Here is a 23,346-nt window from a genome sequence, read left to right on the forward strand (position 1 = left end):
GGACAGAGCTGAACTGGCTCATCAGCAACCTTGAAATAGTCTCTGAATTTTTACTCGTGAGAGATACATAAATAGAATCATTATTTATTTTGCATATTCTGTCACTTGCAGCCAAAGCACACTCAAAACATAACTCACTATGTTTTATAAAAGAATTTTCACATATATTATTGAGATATTAGACAACCTAAATGAATATTTTTCATACAATACTATTTTTCTAATTGTGAAACTTGGTAGTGGCTGAAATAAAGGAGGTAAAGTAGAGAATTTCTGTTCAGCATAATTGCTTGTTTTTATCTTGTGCCAAGATATGCAAATATCACTGAATATGCTTTCCTCATCTGACTTGCTGTCCCCCTAAATTTTCTAAGAGTCATTTTCACACTTACATGCATGAAATAATTTTTTTAAAAAACATGAAACACTGCTTTTTTGGAGTGCTCCCAATTTGCATCTGATATTTTATCATTGTCAATGAAGTCTGTATAGACCAGTGAGTGGTAAGTTGACACTTTTCTTCTTCCCCCATCCCACATCCAATAACTTAAAAATACAGTCACCTTGTGGTGTTTGAATTAATAAAATATACCCTGATGTCTGAGATTATCTGCAAAAATATTTAAGATATGGTATTTCTCTATAATATAAATAGGAACATGTACAGCCTAGTGAAAATTGATAGCAAAATGTAATAAGGTATGTGTTCTTGTAGGCACAAAAAGCTGTAGTTTATTTAATTGAATTATATTCATAAATAAAAAGTGTCCAACAAACAAAAATTGTTTTCAATAAGTTTTAAAAAATAAGAGGGCACTACAAATGCAGATATTAGCATGTTTCCAATCCTGACTTTGGATATCAGGGGAGGTTAGCATAACCCTCTTTCTGGTAGAATAGAAATTCATTTATTCAACCATCTGAGCATTTACTATAGGTCCAGTACTGTTATAAGAATTGGAATTATGTTTATACAAGAGAAGAAGAGATCTCTACATAACACTTACTTTGTATTAGAAAAAATACATTAAATTATTTAATATAAATTGAGATCAAGTGCTATAAAGAAGATACACAAGATGGTATGTGTGTACACAATAAAAGCAAATTGAGAGCCTTCTTTAAAAAGAAATTGACCAGGCCTTCCAAAGGTTCTTTTGCTGAAATTCCATAGTTACCAAGCAATCTGGAAGTTAATTTGGCTTTCCATGGATTTTGATATAATTAATAGGATGTCTTAAATTATGGAATTGTGTATCTGAATCCCTGGAAAGGAATTATCATCACCTCCCCTATATATTAAGTGGTATATAAATTTTATAGTAGATAAAGTTGAGCAAGTGAATAAGAGCCTGACCATTTCTGGGTGTCATGATTCAATTATGCTTCCCCACTTACCAAGATGAGAGTGAGACTCTGGACTATGGATGATCACATAATCAAGATAGTGTCCACTGGAAAACCCGAATAACCTTCCTAGGCAGCAGAAACAACTAGCTGGATTATACTAGTTGACTATGTTGAGCTAGACAGCAAATAGCAGAAGAATTGCTTGTTCCCCCATCCTCTTTCTACCATTCACCAGTTGACTTTCTTGGCTCTCTCCCTCTCTCCCCTCTCCCTCCCTCTCTCTCTTTCTCCACCACCCCCCATCCTATTTAATGGTCTTTATTGAATCCATTAAGTCAATCAATTGTTTAAGCACAGGTGTGAGAATATAAGAATATAAAGTTCATTTCTTTCTCTTGCCTGATTGCCCTGGCCAGAATTTCCAACACCATGTTGAATAGGAGTGGTGAGAGAGGGCATCCCTGTCTTGTGCTGGTTTTCAAAGGGAATGCTTCCAGTTTTTGCTCATTCAGTATGATATTGGTTGTGGATTTGTCATAAATTGCTCCTACTATTTTGAGATATGTTCCATCAATACCTAGTTTATTGAGAGTTTTTAGCATGAAGGGCTGTTGAATTTTGTTAAAGGCCTTTTCTGCATCTACTGAGATAATCATGTGGTTTTTGTCATTGGTTCTGTTTATGTGATGGATCAAATTTATTGATTTGTGTATGTTGAACCAGCCTTGCATCCCAGGGATGAAGCCGACTTGATCATGGTGGATAAGCTTTTTGATGTGCTGCTGGATTTGGTTTGCCAGTATTTTATTGAGGACTTTTGCATTGATCTTCATCAGGGATATTGGTCTAAAATTCTTTTTTTTGTTGTGTCTCTGCCAGGCTTCGGTATCAGGATGATGCTGGCCTCATAAAATGAGTTAGGGAAGATTCCCTCTTTCTCTGTTGATTGGAATAGTTTCAGAAGGAATGGTACCAGCTCCTCCTTGTACCTCTGGTAGAATTTGGCTGTGAATCCATCTGGTCCTGGACTTTTTTTGGTTGGTAGGCTATTAATTATTGCCTCAATTTCAGAGACTGTTATTGGTCTATTCAAAGATTCAACTTCTTCCTGGTTTAGTCTTGGGAGGGTGTATGTGTCCAGGAATTTATCCATTTCTTCTAGATTTTCTAGTTTATTTGCATAGAGGTATTTATAGTATTCTCTGATGGTAGTTTGTATTTCTGTGGGATCAGTGGTGATATCCTCTTTATCATTTTTTATCGCATCTATTTGATTCTTTCCTCTTTTCTTCTTTATTAGTCTTTCTAGCAGTCTATCAATTTTGTTGATCTTTTCAAAATCCAGTTCCTGGATTCATTTGTTTTTTGAGGGGTTTTTTGAGTCTGTATCTCCTTCAGTTCTTCCCTGATCTTAGTTATTTCTTGCCTTCTGTTAGCTTTCCAATTTGTTTGCTCTTGCTTCTCTAGTTCTTTTTTTTTTTTTTTTCGAGATGGAGTCTCGCTCTATTGCCCAGGCTGGAGTGCAGTGGCACGATCTCGGCTCACTGCAAGCTCCGCCTTCCAGGTTTACGCCATTCTCTTGCCTTAGCCTCCCGAGTAGCTGGGACTACAGGTGCCTGCAACCACGCCCAGCTAATTTTTTGTATTTTTAGTAGAGATGGGTTTCATTGTGTTAGCCAGGATGGTCTCAATCTCCTGACCTCGTGATCAGCCCGCCTCAGCCTCCCAAAGTGCTGGGATTACAGGCGTGAGCCACCACGCCCGGGCTTGCTTCTCTAGTTCTTTTAATTATGATGTTAGGGTGTGGATTTTAGATCTTTCCTGCTTTCTCTTGTGGGAATTTAGTGCTATAAATTTCCGTCTACACACTGCTTTAAATGTGTCCCAGAGATTCTGGTATGTTATGTCTTTGTTCTCATTGGTTTCAAAGAATATCTTTATTTCTGCCTTCATTTTATTATTTACCCAGTAGCCATTCAGGAGCAGGTTGTTCAGTTTCCATGTACTTGTGCAGTTTTGAGTGAGTTTCTTAATCCTGAGTTCTAATTTGATTGCACTGTGGTCTGAAAGACAGTTTGTTGTTATTTCTGTTATTTTACATTTGCTGAGGAGTGCTTTATTTCCAACTATGTGGTCAATTTTGGAATAAGTGCAATATGGTGCTGAGAAGAATGTATATTCTGTTGATTTGGGGTGCAGAGTTCTGTGGATGTCTATTAGGTCTGCTTGGTGCAGAACTGAGTTCATGTCCTGGATATCCTTGTTAACCTTCTGTCTCATTGATCTGTCTAATATTGACAGAGGGGTGTTAAAGTCTCCCATTATTATTGTGTGGGAGTCTAAGTCCCTTTGTGGGTCTCTAAGGACTTGCTTTATGAATCTGGGTGCTCCTGTATTGGGTGCATATATATTTAGGATAGTTAGCTCTTCTTGTTGAATTGATCCCTTTACCATTATGTAATGGCCTTCTTTGTCTCTTTTGATCTTTGTTGGTTTAAAGTCTGTTTTATCAGAGACTAGGATTGCAACCCCTGCTTTATTTTGCTTTCCATTTGCTTGGTAGATCTTCCTCCATCCCTTTATTTTGAGCCTATGTATATCTTTGCAGGTGAGATGGGTCTCCTGAATACAGCATACCAATGGGTCTTGACTCTTTATCCGATTTTCCAGTCCGTGTCTTTTAATTGGGGCATTTAAGCCATTTACATTTAAGGTTAATATTGTTATGTGTGAATTTGATCCTGTCATTATGATGTTAGCTGGTGATTTTGCCTGTTAGTTGATGCAGTTTCTTCATAGCATTGATGGTCTTTATAATTTGACATGTTTTTGCAGTGGCTGGTACCGGTTGTTCCTTTCCGTGTTTAGTGCTTCCTTCAGGAACTCTTGTAAGGCAGGCTTGGTGGTGACAAAATCTCTCAGCATTTGCTTGTGTGTAAAGGATTTTATTTCTCCTTCACTTATGAAGCTTAGTTTGGCTGCATATGAAATTCTGGGTTGAAAATTCTTTTCTTTAAGAATATTGAATATTGGCCCCCACTCTGGCTTGTAGAGTTTCTGCAGAGAGATCTGCTGTTAGTCTGATGGGCTTCCCTTTGTAGGTAACCCGACCTTTCTCTCTGGCTGCCCTTAACATTTTTTCCTTCATTTCAACCTTGGTGAATCTGACAATTATGTGTCTTGGGGTTGCTCTTCTCAAGGAGTATCTTTGTGGTGGTCTCTGTATTTCCTGAATTTGAATGTTGGCCTGCCTTGCTAGTTTGGGGAACTTCTCCTGGATAATATCTTGAAGAATGTTTTCCAACTTGGTTTCATTCTCCCCGTCACTTTCAGGTACACCAGTCAAATGTAAATTTGGTCTTTTCACATAGTCCCATATTTCTTGGAGGCCTTGTTCATTTCTTTTTACTCTTTTTTTGTCTAAACTTCCTGCTTTATTTCATTAATTTGATCTTCAATCACCGATACCCTTTCTTCCACTTGATCGAATCGACTACTGAAGCTTGTGCATGCCTCACGTAGTTCTCGTGCCATGGTTTTCAGCTCCATCAGGTCATTTAAAGTCTTCTCTACATTGCTTATTCTAGTTAGCCATATTCAATAAGGAAAATAAGAAGTCAAATTGTCCCTGTTTGCCGATGACATGATTGTATATTTAGAAAACCCCATCGTCTCAGCCCAAAATCTTCTTAAGCTGATAAGCAACTTCAGCAAAGTCTCATGATACAAAATCAATGCACAAAAATCACAAGCATTCCTATACACCAATAACAGACAAACAGAGCCAAATCATGAGTGAACTCCCATTAACAATTGCTACAAAGAGAATAAAATGCCTAGGAATCCAACTTACAAGGGATGGGAAGGACCTCTTCAAGGAGAACTACAAACCGCTGTTCAATGAAATAAAAGAGGTCACAAACAAATGGAAGAACATTCCATGCTCATGGATAAGAAGAATCGTGAAAATGACCACTCTGCCCAAGGTAATTTATAGTTTCAATGCCATCCGCATCAAGCTACCAATGACTTTCTTCACAGAATTGGAAAAATCTACCTTAAAGTTCATATGGGACCAAAAAAGAGCCTGCCTTGCAAAGACAATCCTAAGCAAAAAGAACAAAGCTGGAAGCATCAGGCTACCTGACTTCAAACTATACTACAAGGCTACAGTAACCAAAACAGCATGGTACTGGTACCAAAACAGATATATACATATACATATATATACACACACACACACACACACACACACACATATATATATATACGTATGTATATAGAACAATGGAACAGAACAGAGGCCTGAGAAATAATGCCACACATCTACAACCAACTGATCTTTGACAAACCTGACAAAAACAAGCAATGGTGAAAGGATTCCCTATTTAATAAATGGTGCTGGGAAAACTGGCTAGCCATATGAAGAAAGCAGAAACGGGATCCCTTCCTTACACCTTATACAAAAATTAATTCAAGATGGATTAAAGACTTAAATGTTAGACCTGAAACCATAAAAACCCTAGAAGAAAACCTAGGCAATACCATTCTGGACATAGGCATGGGCAAGGACTTCATGACTAAACCACCAAAGCAATGGCAACAAAAGCCAAAATTGAAAATCGGATCTAATTAAACTAAAGAGCTTCTGCACAGCAAACGAAACTACCATCAGAGTGAACAGGCAACCTACAGAATGAGAGAAAAGTTTTGCAATCTACCCATCTGACAAAGGGCTAATATTCAGAATCTACAAAGAACTTAAACAAATTTTCAAGAAAAAAAGCAAACAACCCCATCAAAAAGTGGGCAAAGGATATGAACAGACACTTCTAAAAAGAAGACATTTATACAGCCAACAGACACATGAAAAAATGCTCATCATCACTGGTCATCAGAGAAATGCAAATCAAAACCACAATGAGATACCATCTCACACCGTTAGAATAGTGGTCATTAAAAAGTCAGGAAACAACAGATGCTGGAGAGGATGTGGAGAAATAGGAATGCTTTTACACTGTTGGTGGGAGTGTAAATTAGTTCAACCCTTGTGGAAGACAGTGTGGCAATTCCTCAAGGATCTAGCACTAGAAATACCATTTGATGCAGTGATCCCATTACTAGATGTATACCCAAAGGATTATAAATCATGCTACTATAAAGACACATGCATAGGTATGTTTACTGCGGCACTATTCACAATAGCAAAGACTTGGAACCAACCCAAATGTCCTTCAATGATAGACTGGATTAAGAAAATGTGGCACATATACACCATGGAATAGTATACAGCCATAAAAAGGATGAGTTCATGTCCTTTGCAGGGTCATGGATGAAGCTGGAAACCATCATTCTCAATAAACTATCACAAGGACAGAAAACCAAACACCACATGTTCTCACTCACAGGTGGGAATTGAACAATGAGAACACTTGGACACAGGGAGGGGAATATCACACACTGGAGCCTGTCGTGGGGTTGGGGGCTGGGGGAGAGATAGCTTTAGGAGAAATACCGAATGTAAGTGACGAGTTAATGGGTGCAGCAAGCTAACAGGGCACATGTATACCTATGTAATACGTTGTGCACATGTACCCTAGAACTTAAAGTATATATATATAAATATATATGTATATATAAAGAATATAAAGTTCACTAGTTTTAATAGAGTTCAACAGATATTTAAGGAGCACCTACTAAGTTTCGGGGAAGTTAATTTAATGTAGGTGTTGCAGTGTACTTCAAAGACAGCTCAGATTTCCCATCCTGAATCATGGGCAACTTTTTACAACTAGAATAGACATTAATTGGTAACTTTGGGCATCTAACAAATATCTGAAGGGGACTCAGATTATTAAACTAGATACCCTTGTTTAATAATATTTGCTTGGCATATTCAAATATGAATGACACCCCAAATCACTAGGCAAAGCAATCTCAAAATGCAACATAGGGAGTTCAACATGTGAGAAAAAAGGAGTATACATATATTTTGGAAAAACACATTTACTTTCATCACTGAAAGGCCAGTTAATACTTTTCAATTATTTTCAGTGGTATAGAAGAATTTTAAATCAGTAATTATGTAACATTAGAACATATTACATATGTTTTTCCTAACCAATTTTTAGATGCTATATTTTGTAAAACTTGCAAAAATCGAGAAAAAAATTACACCTCTCTAGCTCCTTCACACATTATTTCCCTTACCTATATTCTGTGAAGACTACCACAGCTTCACAACTTAAAAAAATACTTCTAATAAAACTTGTTTCTATTCTCTGAAAATTAGTTAAGTGTTTTTTACCTTTTGTTTTTCTTCACACATCAGCAGTCTTTTTCCAATTCTGTAACAAGAAGCATAACTTTGCATTTTGAAAATGCCAATCACCTTAAAACTTCTCTCATGCTAGAAACAGAAAAAACAGAAGAGTTCTCCTTTTTCTAATGCTATGGAAGAGTGGTTTTACATACACATTAATTATCTTGTACAAAAATGATAAGAAATAAGAATCAGGCTACTTGAATTATATTGAAAATACTGATATTTTTAATCAAATTGAATAATTCTATAGTCTAACACATAAATCAGTAAATCCATTATTATTTAGATTGCATTTTTGTCATTGATTTACATCTTGAGGGACTCAGATGACTCCCTGAAATATCATGATCTGTTTTTGTTGCCAGTCATGATGCTATAATTTATATAAAATATTCAAGCTGACTTGTACATAAACTGATTGACAGATGTAGGAATTGTCATTTGGGGATTAATCATTTTGCCAGTACATTCAAGTACATGTTAGATAATTCTAAGATGTATGTAAAGGAAACATCCCCTCTCTTTTTCTCTCCAATATTATCTACTGTTTTATTTTTAAAATGTGCCTACCCTTATACCATTTTCTCCTATTTAAAATTATGTCCATATAAACAGATAATAAATGGAGATGAATTCCAATTGGGAATATTTTTATAAGATAAAACTTGTTTCAATTTGCATTACCATCAACAAATAGCCAAATCACCCTTTTTTCCTATATTAAAATACTAGCAACATGTAGCATTCATTTACCAGATTTAAATTTTAAAAAGACCTGTATTTTTACATGAGTCAGAACAAAGTGAGACTCTTGTCCAGAGAAATAGTACTGCAGTCTGAATCTAGATACAGTATTGAAATCAAATTCTGAATATTATTGGATATTTACGGTCACTCATTTAGGTTAGTGACTCATTTAGATATGCTTTCTATACTGAACAGATTACAGAGATTAGGGAAAATATATTACTGTCGTTTTGTACCAATCAATAAGAAAGCAAAATCTCCTGGAGGCTCCTTTTAGTGGGTGATCAAATGTTCATAAAATAGATCATAAAGACTGTTCTTACCTATAAGTTTTAGTGTCCCTACATTATGGCAGTTGATTATCAAGAATTCATTGAACAACATATGTGAGTAGGACCTCTATTTCTTATTTAGCCATTTCTCTAAAAATTTGGAATTTAATCATTTGAGACAGACGAGAACGAATGACAACTTCCCAATGAACATAAAAGGGAAGACCACAGAAAATAATGCCTATTATTTTTGCTCATTAATTCATTCATTCAACAAGTATTTAATGAATACCTGTTATGCATGAAGCACTATTCTAGTTGCCAGAAATTCATCAATAATTGAAATATATAAAGTTTCTGCCCTCATATTGCTTATAATTTTCATTTATCTAAATGTGAGATTAGATTGCCTATATAACTTAGAATTAATATACCACTCTCTCCACCTCTTCTCATTCTTAGAGTGTATATACAATAAAAACCCAAAACAAAATGCAACAAAACATAGAACAGTTAATCTAGTCAATTTCTGGACTAAGTTTTATAATTAAATGACAATTACATTGATATATTATTTTGTATTGTATTACATGCATATTAATCTATTACAATGTACTGTTTAATACAGTGGTAGACTGTTTAATGGGCACGAGTTCTTCCCATTCCTGTAAGCTTCCTTCTATGCAGTGAGACTGTGCTGCTGCTTCTCCCTTCTAGACATGAATCTCTTTCTAGGCCCTCTTGAATCAGGACCAACCTTGTGACTTGTTTTGACTCATGGAACATTACAGAAGTGATGCATAAGCTCTGGATCCTAGGCTTCGTGGGGTTCACAAATGCCACCTTCCCCCTCTTGGAGAATTGTCATGAGACCACCATGTTAATAAGCCCAGGATGGAAAACCACTAGGAGAGGGAGACACAGTATCCTGGCTGGGCTTCGCCTCCAGCTCATCCACCAGATTACTATTGCTAAAAAACTGCCAGGTTAATTGACAGAAATATGAGAAACAGTAACTTATTGCTGATTAAAGCCACTAAGTGTTAGTCTGGTGTGCTAAGAACAAATAGATAAAAGACACATAAAGGTATATACCAGACACTGTGCTAAATACAACATATGCAAAATTCAGCAAAAGCTTTCATAATCTTTGCCTATAGTCTCTATCATATTGTATAGCAGAAAAGACACGTACTCTTCAAGTATTCACACAAATATTGTGAAATTGCTATGGTAGCAAATAAAAGAAAGAAAAGTAAAAATATTTTATGAGAGGTTGTGATTCCTAGAGGGAAGCACATTTCTGGTACAGGTAACTTTAAGTGCAAAGTCCCTGTCAGAGAAAGCAGCAGATACCAGAAACCAATAGAAAGAAGGCATTTGAGCCTGCGATAGAGGGTTAGCTTATGAAGAGATAAGATTGTGCTAGTGGGTTACGGTTAGGTATTTAGCTGTGTAGCATATTTGATATATGGAGGATACAGTTAGTAGCAGCTCTTATATTAAAAAAAGAAAAAGAAAATTTGGGTTTCTTTGTGTATGTGCATTTTATCTTTTTGAGCAATTATTTGCTACAAGAGCATTCAGGAAATAGAAGCAAAACATGCTCCAAAATATCAGCAGAGGCAGTGCTTAAATTTCATTACTAAGGCTTCTTTCATATCTACACTCTTAGAGTGGAAACTAAGTAACCTAAATAAATCTAATAATGAAAATGAATTAGAGAGAAATGAGCTTTGGTAATTGTGACTGTCTTTCAATTGAACAATTAGACTTTAACATAGAAGAAAAGAAATATGATAGGTCAATTAAACACTGTATATAACCAGGCAAATCAACAAGTTTCTATAGTACAGGTCAGCTCTGTACTGTGTGGCCACCGACTTTATTGACTCAGTATAATACAAAGAATATGCAAAATTTTGAAAGTGATGAAATTTTTCTGACACTACTATTATTCTCATAAATGTGCCAAGTGAAAAAATAACAATTATTTCCAATAAAAAAAACAACTAATGCATAGTTCTGTTAAAAACAAGATTTGCTTTCCTCTAAGCTCCAAAAATATAGACATAGCAATGAACAATCCTGAAATTCCCTTCCTTTGCCTGCAAGACTCACAATAAAATTATTGCCCAGAAGTGCTGGCAAGCGACCAAAATGAGGAGGCATTTTTGGGGATTACTGGCTTAAACAATAACTCCTTCAAACAGGGAAAGCAAAGGAAAAAAAAAAAAAAGAAAGAAAGAAGGAAGAAAGGAAGGAAGGAAGGAAGGAACGAAGGAAGGGAGGGAAAAGAAGAGAAAATCTGTATTCTTTTTGTTACATTCAATCGTCACAATAGAGTAATTTTCTCTCATCATCCATAAATCTATCATCTTGCTAATACTTAGGTAAAATCATTTTCATTGTAGCACATAATATATATTAATAAGCTACTAGACTTTTTCTAATATTCTACTTTCCTTTCCACTTTAGATTTAACAATCATATAATAATCACTGTTCTGCTTGCAAATGAATCATATGCAATAGTAAGGAAATAGCTAAGAGGGAGATGCCGCCCATGAGAGATTTAATCATAGGAAATGGCTGACTTTTTATTTCCAATAACCATCTGCACTCATGGTAAATCAGGTGCTAATGAAGCTCAGGCCCAGACTGCACAGGAGCATAAATCTCAAGAACCAAAAGTCGTGGAGCAACAGACCTCAGAAAAACAGAATTTTCTAAGGAAATGCACCAAAATTATCATATAGAAGGTCACCATCTGCAAACGTGTCACATAAGTGAATATATTTGGTAGGCCTAATACCACATTATGACACTGGCTGTAAACATCAAATCTCTACTTTTCTTTTGAAACTTACCACTTTCAAATATTATGATCACTTATGGTTTTTTACGTACTCCTAGATAGTCAACATCTTGGGGGTAGGGGCTCTTCATTCCAGTTTAATTTTTATCGCCTCCATAGTGGTTTGTCCTTATAAGTACTTGATATTTGGAGAATGAATAATGAGAATAAATTTTTTAATTGTGGAATCCTACTTTTAGGGCAGAAAAGTTTTGCAGAATTTTTTTCTCCAGTGGAGGAGGAAGCCAAGTCTTAATGCAGTAGGATTTGTACCAGAATTTGTCTTCTGAGAGTCAATAAATGTACCTATATCTTCTAAGAGTTTTTGTCTCTCAGTAATTATAATCCTTAACTTCACATCTTGCTCACTCGTTGGAGTGATATATGTAAAAGAATCAGAACAGAGTTAGAAGGAGAAGGGACAGCCCAGAACCGACAGTATAAATTCAAATCCTGTCACAAAATGATGCAAGTCTAAGGACTTGACAAAATAATTTCCTTTTTCTATATGCTAGTATAATACATAGATCATATCTACCTTGTAATTATTAATCATTATATTTTTAGCCACTGGCAAATAATATCAAAGCAAAGACCTGGTAAAGAAGAGGTATGATATCTCTATTAACTCTTGAACCAACCTAAGTTCTATACCATCCCACACTTCACTTAGCCTCATTATTCTCTACTTGTTTCCATGAATGCAGAAATCTTAGTCAAGTGTTAATAAGCCTTTTATTTTCATTTGTTTTCTGTAAAAAAATATAATTAGCACAAAAAAGAAATCTGGTTGCTAGAGCCAATTAGTCTGTAAATAGCTTTATAAATTGTATCAGGTAAATATTAATACTTAGAGCAGCAGTTTTTAATTTTCTGTGGAACACAGATACTTGAAGAATTTGATGACAGGTGTGAACCGTCTGCCCTGATATAAACACATGATATATATGTGCAGAATTATGGCTAAAATTTCAGGAGTTTTACAGTCTTGAAACCTATTAATAGTGCCCAGGACTGTGTAAATCCAGGTCAGAATTTCTGACTATAGTTGTATTTGCAAACTGAGAAATTAACAAAGATCTTAGGTGGAATTCATCATACATAACAGACTTTAGATGTAGACTGTTTTTTATATTTCTTATCCAAAAAGTTAATCAATACCAGAATTTATCATGCTAGATTACAATTTTAAACTGTTTTCATATATCCACATGAAATCCACATAAAACAAAATAATGAATCTTTTCATTTAAAACTGAGAAGACAGACAAATTTTACCATTCAGTGTATATTTCTGGACATGATATATAGAGTTGTATTCAGGTAATGTTATGCAGTACTAATCAGAATTCACAAAATTAGAGTTGCTTACATCTGATGAGTGGGTTTTAACCCTCAGAAGCTAGTTAATGCATACTCCTGCCCCAGGCAAACTGACATTGCTGTATCCTGAATGTGTTGGCATTTGACCTATGGGAAGCTAACATGCTGTTAGTGAGAGGAACATGTGTATGCGCATCCTACAACACATTACTTTCACATTTACTGCTTTCTTCTCTTTCATTTATCTTAATACATGACAAAAAAATTGACAAATCTTTGTTTCGTAATGCAAATTATTGCACCTGAAGCCAAATCCAATCTATTCTCAATTCAACACATAAGATGAACTGAGAAGGGATTTTATGGCATCTAATATTAAAATTAGGCATATTTTTAAAGAAAAATTAATATTAAATATAGATGCTAGTAAAAGCTAAGTATCAGATTTGCACTTCAATTTTCTTCAAAGATTTTCTCTGCAAAGGAACATATGTTCCTAATTATATACTTTATTGTGTCAAAATTGTAGAAAATTAATTAATAACAAAATACGAAGAAACCTATAACTTGTGTTATAGCCTGTAGTGTAAGGACAATGGTCTCCAATTTACATGGCTCAACTTGTGATTTTCATAGTTTACAATGGTGTGAAAGCAGTGCACATTCAACAAACACCACACTTCAGGTTTTGAATTTTGATCCTTTCCCAGGCTAGAGACATGTGGTGCAATACTCTCTTGTGATGCCAGGCAGTAGCAGTGAACCTCAGCTCCCAGCCACGCTATCTTGAGGGTAAACAAATGATAGTCTATAGTGTACTGTGTTTCCAGATAATTTTGCCCAACTGTAGGCTAATGTAAGTGTTCTGAGCATGTTTAAGGTAGGCTAGGTGATATGGTTTGGCTGTGTCCTCACCCAAATCTCATCTTGAATTGTAGCTCCCGTAATTCCCATGTGTCGTGAGAGGGATCCAGTGACAGGCAATTGAATCATGAGGGCTGGTTTTTTCCCATGCTGTTCTCCTGTTAATGAATAAGTCTCACGAGATCTGATGGTTTCATAAAGGGGAGTTCCCTGCATACACTCTTGTCTGATGCCATGTAAGATGTTCCTTTGCTCTTCCTTCACTTTCCGCCACGGTCGTGAGGCCTCCCCAGCCACATGGAACTGTGAGTCCATTAAACCTCTTTCCTTTGTAAATTACCCAGTCTCAGGTATGTCTTTATTAGCAGTAAGAGAATGGACTAATATACTAGGCTAAGCTACGATGCTCATATGATGTTAGGTATATTATATTAGTCTGTTTTCACACTGCTCTTAAGAAATACCCAAGACTGGGTAATTTATAAAGGAAAGAAGTTTAATGGACTCACAGTTCCACATGGCTTGGAAGAAACTTATAATCATGGTGGAAAGGTGAAAGGGAAGCAAGTACCTTTGTCACAGAGTGGCAGGAGAGACAGAACAGGGGAAACTGACAAACACTGTTAAAACTTCAGCTCTCGTGAGGACTCACTATCACCAGAACAGCATGGGAGCAACCACCAGCATGATCCATTCACCGCCCACCAGGTTCCTACTTGATACGTGAGGATTATGGGGATTACAATTTGAGATGAGATTTGGGTGGGGACACAGAGCAAAACCATATCATATATTAAATGCATTTTTGACATGATATTTTCTTTTTTTAATTATTAAATAGAATTCATTTTATTTGGAGCAGTCCTAGGTTCACAGCAAAATTGTGCAGAACATATATAGAGTTCCCATATACTCCCTACCCCCACATATGCACAGTCTCCCCACCATCAAAACCTTATACCAGAGTGGTACGTTTATTATAATTGATGGACCTACACTGACACATAATTATCACCCCAAATCCAGAGTTTTCATTAGAGTTCACTCTTGGTGTTATACATTCTGTGGGTTTTGATAACTGTATAATGACAGGTATTCACCTTTATAGTATCACACAGAATAATTTCACTGCTTTAAAAATCCTGTGTGTTCCACCAACTCATCCAGATTTTTTTAGGGTTATTTTATGAATCAAATGAGATATAGGTAAAGTATTTAGCACAAGGCATGGCACATAGAAAGTGCCCACTAACAATAGCCAACATTAGCATTAATCATCAGCTTGAGTTGACTGGTAAGGGCTAAAAGTAAATGGTTGCAACAGAAATGAAGAAACAGATGCAAACGGTATTTTCTCTCTGTGTGTGTGTGTATGAAAAAGGTAGTGTATGTAAATACACAAACAGATATAAAGAAAAAGAGGTAACACAGAAAACACTAGGACAAAGTTACTGAATATATGTGGGAGAGAGAGAAAAAAAGCTAAGTGCAAAGAATCAAGCCTTGTATGTTAGTTTTTACTCAATGAGATGCAACCCAAATGCGATTAGATACGCAAGATAATTTATTAGGGAAAACGCTTGTGAGGGAAAAGTAGGTAGGCACAGGAAGAGCCCGGGAGAGCCCTCAGACCATCATGCAGATCCGATTTCTGTGAAAGAGAAAGAGAAAGAAGTCCTGGACAGTGGTGCTGTGTTTTGTTGTTGTTGTTGTTTTTCAATTTCTGGGATACATGTGCAGAAGGTGCAGGTTTGTTACATAGGTATACATGTGCCATGGTGGTTTGCTGCACTCATCAACCCCCCATCTACATTTGGTATTTCTCCGAATGCTATCCCTCCCCTAGCACCCCACCCCCTGACAGACCCCAGTGTGTGATGTTTCCCTCCCTGTGTCCATGTATTCTCATTGTTCAACTCCCAATTATGAGTGAGAACATGCGGTGTTTGATTTTCTGTTCCTGTGTTAGTTTGCTGAGAATGATGATTTCCAGCTTCATCCATGTCCCTCCCTGCAAAGGACATAAACTCATCCTTTTTCGTGGCTGCATAGTATTACATGGTGTATATGGGCCATATTTTCTTTATCCAGTCTATCATTGATGGGCATTTGGGTTGGTTTCAAGTCTTTGCTATTGTGAACAGTGCTGCAATAATCATATGTGTGCATGTGTGTTTATAGTAGAATGATTTATAATCCTTTGAGTATATACCTAGTAGTGGGATTACTGGGTCAAATGGTATTTCTGGTTCTAGATTGTTGCGGAATTGCCACATTGTCTTCCACAGTGGTTGAACTAATTTACACTCCCACCAATATTGTAAAAGTGTTCCTATTTCTCCACATCCTCTCCAGCATCTGTTGCTTCCTGACTATTTAATGATCGCCATTCTAACTGGCATGAGATGGTATCTCATTGTGGTTTTGATTTGCATTTCTGTAATGACCAGTGATGATTATCTTTTTTTATATGTTTGTTGGCCACATAAATGTCTTCTTTTGAGAAGTGTCTGTTCATATCCTTCATCCACTGTTTGATGTGGTTGTTTGTTTTTTTCTAGTAAATTCGTTTAAGTTCCTTGTAGATTCTGGATATCAGCCATTTGTCAGATGGATAGACTGCAGAAATTTTATCCCATTCTGTAAAATTATGTAAATGCACACATATCTATCTGAAAAGAACTATCTGATTAAAGTTTTTTTGCTGTGCAGAAGCTGTTTCATTTCATTAGATCCCATTTGTCAATTTTGGCTTCTGTTGCCATTGCTTTTGGTGTTTTAGTCATGAAGGCTTTGTCCATGCCTATGTTCTGAATGGTATTGCCTAGGTTTTCTTCTAGGGCTTTTACGGCTTTAGGTCTTATGTTTAAGTCTCTAATCCATCTTGAGTTAATTTTTGTATAAGGTGTAAGGAAGGGGTCCAGTTTCAGTTTTCTGCATATGACTAGCCAGCTTTCCCAACACCATATATTAAATAGGGAATCCTTTCCCCATTCCTTGTTTTTGTCAGGTTTGTCAAAGATCAGATGGTTGTAGATGTGTGGCATTATTTCTGAGGCCTCTGTTGTGTTCCATTGGTCTATATATGCTGTTTTGGTTACTGTAGCTTTGTAGTATAGTTTGAAGTCAGGTAGTGTGATGCCTCTAGCTTTGTTCTTTTTGCTTAGAATTGTCTTGGCTATAGGGGCTCTTTTTGGTTCCATATGAAATTTAAAGTGGTTTTTTTCTAATTCCGCGAAGAAAGTCAGTGGTAGCTTGATGGAGATAACATTGAATCTATAAATTACTTTGGGCAGTATGGCCATTTTCATGATATTGATTCTTCCTATCCATGAGCATGGAATGTTTTTCCATTTGTTTGTGTCTTCTCTTATTTTCTTGAGCAGTAGTTTGTAATTCTCCTTGAAGAGGTCCTTCACTTCCCTTGTAAGTGATTTTTAAAAGATAATTTCAACTTTTATTTTAGATTCAGGGAGGGCACGTGGATGTTTGTTACATGGGTATATTGCATGAAGCTGAAGTTTGAGATAAAAATGATCCTGTCACCCAGGTAGTGAGCATAGTACTCAATAGTTTTTCAGCTCTTGTCCCTGATCTTCTCTCCATGTTCTAGTAGTCTCCAATGTCTATTGTTGCCATGTTTGTCCATGGGTACCCAATGTTTAGCTCTTACTTATAAGTGAGAACATGTGGTATTTGGTTTTCTGTTCCTGAGTTAATTTAGTTAGGACAATGACCTCCAGCTACATATATTTTGCTGCAAATGACATGATTTCATTCTTTTTATCACTGCATAGTATTCCTTGGCATATATATATATATAACACATTTTCTTGATCCAATCCACCACAGATGGGCACCTAGGTTGATTCCATGTCTTGGCTAGTGTGAATAGTGCTACAACGAACATATGAGTGCAGGTGTCTTTTTGGTAGAATCATTTATTTTCTTTTGGATATATACCCAGTAATGAGATTGCTGGGTTGAATGGTATTCTGTTTTAAGTTCTTTGAGAAATCTCCAAGCTGCTTTCCACAGTGGATGAACTAATTTACATTCCCACCAGCAGTGTATAAGCAAGCATTCCCTTTTCTCTGCAGCCTCACCAGCATCTGTTGGTTTTTGACTTTTTAATTATAGCCATTCTGATTGGTGTGAAATAGTGTCTCACTGTGGTCTTGATTTGCATTTCTCTGATGATTAGTGATGTTGAGTATTTTTTCATGTTTGTTGGCAGCTTATACGTTTTCTTTTGAGAAGTGTTTGTTCATGTCTTTTGCTTGTTAGTTTTGTTTTGTACTTGTTAAATTGTTTTGTTTCCTCATATATTCAAAATATTAGACCTTTGTCAGATGCATAGTTTGTAAATATTTTCTCCCATCCTTTATGTTGTCTATTTACTCCCATCCTGTAGGTTGATAGTTTCTTTTGCTAGGCAGAAGCTCTTTAGTTTAATTAGGTCCCACTTGATAATGTTTGCTTTTGTTGCCATCACCTTTGAGTACTGAGTCATAAATTCTTTCCCAAGGCCAATGTTTCCTAGATTTCCTTCTAGGATTCTTATAGTTTGAAATTTTACATTGACATTACTTAGCAATGAGGGACAGCACAATTCCAGCACCTACTGCTGAGGTATTTTCCACAGTTCTGGCTGTGGAGGCTCCTACTTCACTCCAGAGCAGGCATGCCAATCTCTGGCATGAGACTAAAATGCCTCCGTGGCCATGCTGCCAGGTCTCCAAAGAATGACTGACTTTGTATGCACCTGGATTAAAAATGGCATCCTGCTCTTGGTCCCAAGTCTGGGAAAATGTCTGCAGCTTTTCCGAGTGCCTTTCTCTTTCGGCGCCTCCAAGCCTCTCTCCAAGGCAGTTCCAGTGCTCAGGAGAAACAAAATGCTCTTCCTTGGTCTAGCTTGCTCAGATCTTCAGTGGAAATGTGAGTCACAGAGGGAGACTCTCTGTCCCTCTCACCTACCTGGGCTTCAATCACGTTTATCAGCCAGATGCTACCACGGGAGCTGTTTGCCAACAACCCCGGGAACTGGGGTGTCCTTCATGGTTCTGGTTGATTCCTTTTTTCCTTCTTGAATTAAAGCTCACATAGTTGATCTTTATGTACTATCCTGCTACCTCCAAGTGGCTGAGGCACGCTACCTCTAATCTGCCATCTTGGGAGTGGGTAGTTGGGGGAACTATATTTTTAATTTATAGTGGGCTTATGGTGAACTTAACCTCATCATAAGTTGAGGAGCACATGTACATCACTTGTGACAGCAAGTAGCTGACAAGTGAAAGAAACACATGGCAAAGTACCACCTTGATAAATATCTTTACATCCTTTGACTTGGCTGCTACTTGCTTTTTGATATCTTTATCATTATGAGAGATGTGCATAACAGAAAGAATTACAGATGATGATTTCTTAAAGTGATTAGTAGTTACTAAACATAAATTATATTTATATTTATTAATCTATACTCTTATCTAGTCACCTTGTTTTAGGGGCTCATATACTTTCTTGGAAAACTATATATAAATAGTATAAATGGCTATTTTTGCAAACATTTTAGCTCTAGAAGGATTTATTCAAGTTTATCCATTGAATCTGCCCATCCATATCTGTTTTACTTCTTTAGTCCTACTAATTATCCAGTTTATTATTACCTTGATTATTGAATCAATGCAATCTGACAAATATTTCCACTTTCCCCTTCTGGGAGCAAGGTGGGAGTATACCTCCTGGCCATTTTATGGAGGGGATAAGGCCACAAGTCTACATTTGATCAATAAGGTGTTAGGAAATATGATGTGGGTAATTTCAAGTCTGGAATAGTTAATTGCCCACATGAGATTCACTGGAATTCTCTTTCCTTCTTGCACATTGAATGACAAAATTCGAGTTAACGGCCACTGTTCCATCTTGGACCCTTGAATAAATACAGAAACAGAGCTCTGCAAGCCCTGGAAATAATTTGGAACATGATAGAGAATAATTCTTTGTGGATTTAAGTCATTGTTATTTTGGGGCTGTTTGTTACCTTGGTATAACGCTTCCTAACATGTTTAAAACATTCACTAATGTGTCTTTTCAAATACAGTGGTTCCACTTCCAAATTATTCTTCAGAAAGGAACCACATTTTTGTTTGTTTCTATTTGTGAAACAGTAACTGTTGTATTGCATAAAAATGACAGAAAGATGCCATCATAAAGTAAATAAAATTTTAAAATTTGTCTTACATTTATTCCGTACAGTGAGTTCTTTGCCAAAAATAAAATCTGAGTTCAGTAATTAAAATGCTAGTCTCATCAAAGCTCTGAATCTAATTTAAAGTTGAGGTTACTTCCCTGCCTTAGCTATTGGCTGATGCAAGAATAAAGCCCATGAAAAAGAAAGGGAAGGGACAACTTCTTCACTCATTTCTCACCTAGGACTTCTTTTCTCCTGCTCTATCTTGGCTATCCATATTCTCTGACTCCTCCAATTCAGAACAAGCAGTAGAAGAGGTAAGGAGAGAAGGGATAGTTCTTCCTTGAGTGGTACCATGGTAGATGACTCCCACTAGTATTTTTACTTTTTCCATATTTTAAAATTCATTTTCTGATGGGCCCGTGCTTTCATTTTTTCATTTTTCATTTTTTCATTTTTCTGAGATTTCTCCCTATCCTTTACACCCAACCAGTCCCCTGACATAGTCAAGTGCATGTTTTGAGTTTATCCTTATCCCCTAGGCATCTGCCAATTTAATTCTCATTTCCTCTGCTGAGGTCCCCTTGCCCTTCCTGAAAGATCTAAGACAGTCACAAAGCAGCTCATGCTCTCCTCTTCTCTTCTCCTCTTCCAATCTCTCTCTCTAGCCCACATGCTGAATTTCACCCTGGCAAACTCAGGGTCCACAACACTTCCCGAACTGCAATCCCCTACTCTACTATCAATAGCTCCCCAACCTTTACTTGCTCATATGTGACTCATACTTGATGACCTACAAAGCAGTGGATACTAAGACCTCCAAGTGAGACATTAAACCTCCTCTTTTGACTTTGGTTTAGTAGGGGTTACCCCACTGGGAGCGATGAAGTGGACCTGACAGCATATCTCCCTCCAGAGACACCTCTTAAAAACCTTTCCTCTCTCCCCATGGGCGCTCTTCCATACTTTTGGTTTGATAGAGTGCTTTAACAGTCCTCAAACTGGTTCTGCATTAGCATCTCTCTTTGCAATGTGCCTCAGCTGAAACTTCCATTAGAATCATTTGCAAACAGAAATCAAGTCTTGCCAACTCCACCTGTCTCCTATACCCTCACCACCAGCCCCCGCACACATTCTGATAAAAAGCCTTCAGAGACTTCATTTGAATTTAGGATTAAAATCTAATTAAATCCTACATGATCTAAATTCTGCCTGTCTTAACAACCCTTTGGTATGATAATAAGAGCTAGTCGCATGAGTCTCCTGTTTCTCTTATGAAAGAACTCTCTTGCCGTACAGCAGGGTTTCTCAATCTCAATACTATTTACATTGATTGGGCAGATACCTCTTTGTTATAAGGCACTGTCCTGTGCATTGTAGGATGTTTAGCAGTATCCCTGGCCTCTATCAACTATATGTGATTACTACCCCCAACCTTCTCGTGACAATCAAAAATGCCTCCAGATATTGCTGAATGTCTCCTGACGAGGGCACAGATTGTCCGTCTGTTGCCTTAGAAACTTCATATGTGATATTCCCTCTGTCTCAAAGTCTATCTTGCTCATTCTCTACCTAAAAATTTCCTACTCGTCTTTATCCCTGAATGAGTTTCCAAAACTAAGTCAGTTCTTCTGGTGATAAAGCATCTCAACATTACTTTTCCTTTGTAGCTACATAGGTGGTTTACAACCTCCCTCTCTCCGCCTCCCACAGAGATACTTTTGGAGCATTGGTTTATGGCATGTGCCACATACCCAGGCCACTACAACAGGATGAGGCCTTTATAATGCAACTGAAGGCTGAGGAAACACCCAGACCTCATTGGAGAACCTTCCAGGCAGTGTAACAGTTTTAATTTTCTCTTTTCTCTTTTAGATATGTCATTGGCTGAATCAAAAGCCTTTGCTGATGTTTCTTTTGTGAGTAGAATGGATGAAACTGAGTGAGAGATAATAATAAGAGCTAACATGTATTGAACATATACTACGTGCTTTACATAAAATAACACATTCAGTCCTCACAATGAATTAGCACTAGCTAGCTTCATCTGACAAAAGACAAAATCACAATTCAGAGAGAATAAAGTATTCATTTCAGATCAGGTATTGGCTTCATAGATCTGCCTTCATTCTTCATAACTGCTGTTCCCTCTGCTGGGAAGTTTCTTCCCCCAATTCACCACATGCCTTTCCTCCTCACCTTCCAGGTCTCTCTTCAAATGTCACCTTCTCAGGTAGGATTTCTTGAGTGCTCTATTTAAAATTATAAATAGATGCCTCACGCTGGCATTTCCTGCTTTGCTTTCTTCGATAGCACTTCCTGCCATCTGAAATGCTGCTGTTTTACTTTGATTGCCTCTCTCCTCTGAAAGACTGGAAGTTCTTTGAGGGCAATGATTTTCTTGCAAGGCTAAATCCTCAGTACCTGAAAGATGTTTCACACTTGGTGAGTTCACCATAAACATTTGTTGAATAAAGGATGAGTAAATTTCAATCCTCTACATGAAGGTCTTAGTATTTGAACTAGGCGTACAGTCTTGGGGTGAAATGTTGGTTCAAACTTGTTTCAAGAATGCTTTCATTTTAGTATTCTAGAAACAAGAATACTGACCATGCAAATTGTATACCGGTAATCCAGGGTACATACAGATAATCCAGGGTAAGAGACTAGAAGTGACTCTCTCCTGCCTCCATAGTTAATTTCTAGAGAGGAGGGCCCTGAGGCAGAAAGCAGGTAGACAACCAGCTTGCACTTGTGTTGGTGGCCTGTCAGCCAGGGTTGAGTTTGACCTGGCCCGGAGCACCCACAGCAGCTGTGGCCAAAATCAGACTGGGCCAAGAGAATTTTTCATGGTTCACCAAGATCACCTGCTGTGATAATCTACCCTGGTAACATTTTATATTTCTCAAAATTTGCCTTAATTTATATAAGTAACTTAAATCCATCATGCTGTTTTTAAAATACATTTTCTATCCTTCTTGTCTCAAAAATTATAGAAACAGATGTATACTCTCATCACAAAAATAGCCTTACATCAGATGAAAATTTTACTAGGTCATGCCCCCAAAATTAACAAAGTTACTAACTATGCAATTTTTCATTTTATATTAAATCATAGGAATACTTTTCCTATCTCCCTAAACCCATTAAAAGTCCAGTACTTTATAGCAGAGATGACATTGAATGATTCACAAATTAATGAAACCATTGTTACAGTGCTTTAAATTTTAGGAACTAGAATTATAAAAACCTTATAAAACCATGACTCCCCCCAGCCCCTTCAGTAGCACATGTGTTGCCTGTTTGAATACTAAACGTGTGAGAAGCCATTTTATGAACACTTTGCGCTAAATAACTTTTCTAGGATGAATAAGGGTGCCTAGATATTTCCACAGAGGCACATTAGTGACATTCAAATT

At 36.9% G+C, this 23,346-nt stretch overlaps 1 protein-coding gene across 23 annotated transcripts in view; it reads right to left on the reverse strand.

The window, feature by feature from the left end:
- DGKB (diacylglycerol kinase beta) overlaps positions 1–23,346 on the reverse strand; it is an 818,895-nt gene that overhangs the window by 201,180 nt on the left and 594,369 nt on the right. The gene's annotated exons all lie outside the window — the stretch shown is intronic.

The sequence above is a fragment of the Pan troglodytes genome, chromosome 6, assembly GCF_028858775.2.
Source record: "Pan troglodytes isolate AG18354 chromosome 6, NHGRI_mPanTro3-v2.0_pri, whole genome shotgun sequence".
In the NCBI taxonomy this organism is placed as follows: Eukaryota; Metazoa; Chordata; class Mammalia; order Primates; family Hominidae; genus Pan; species Pan troglodytes.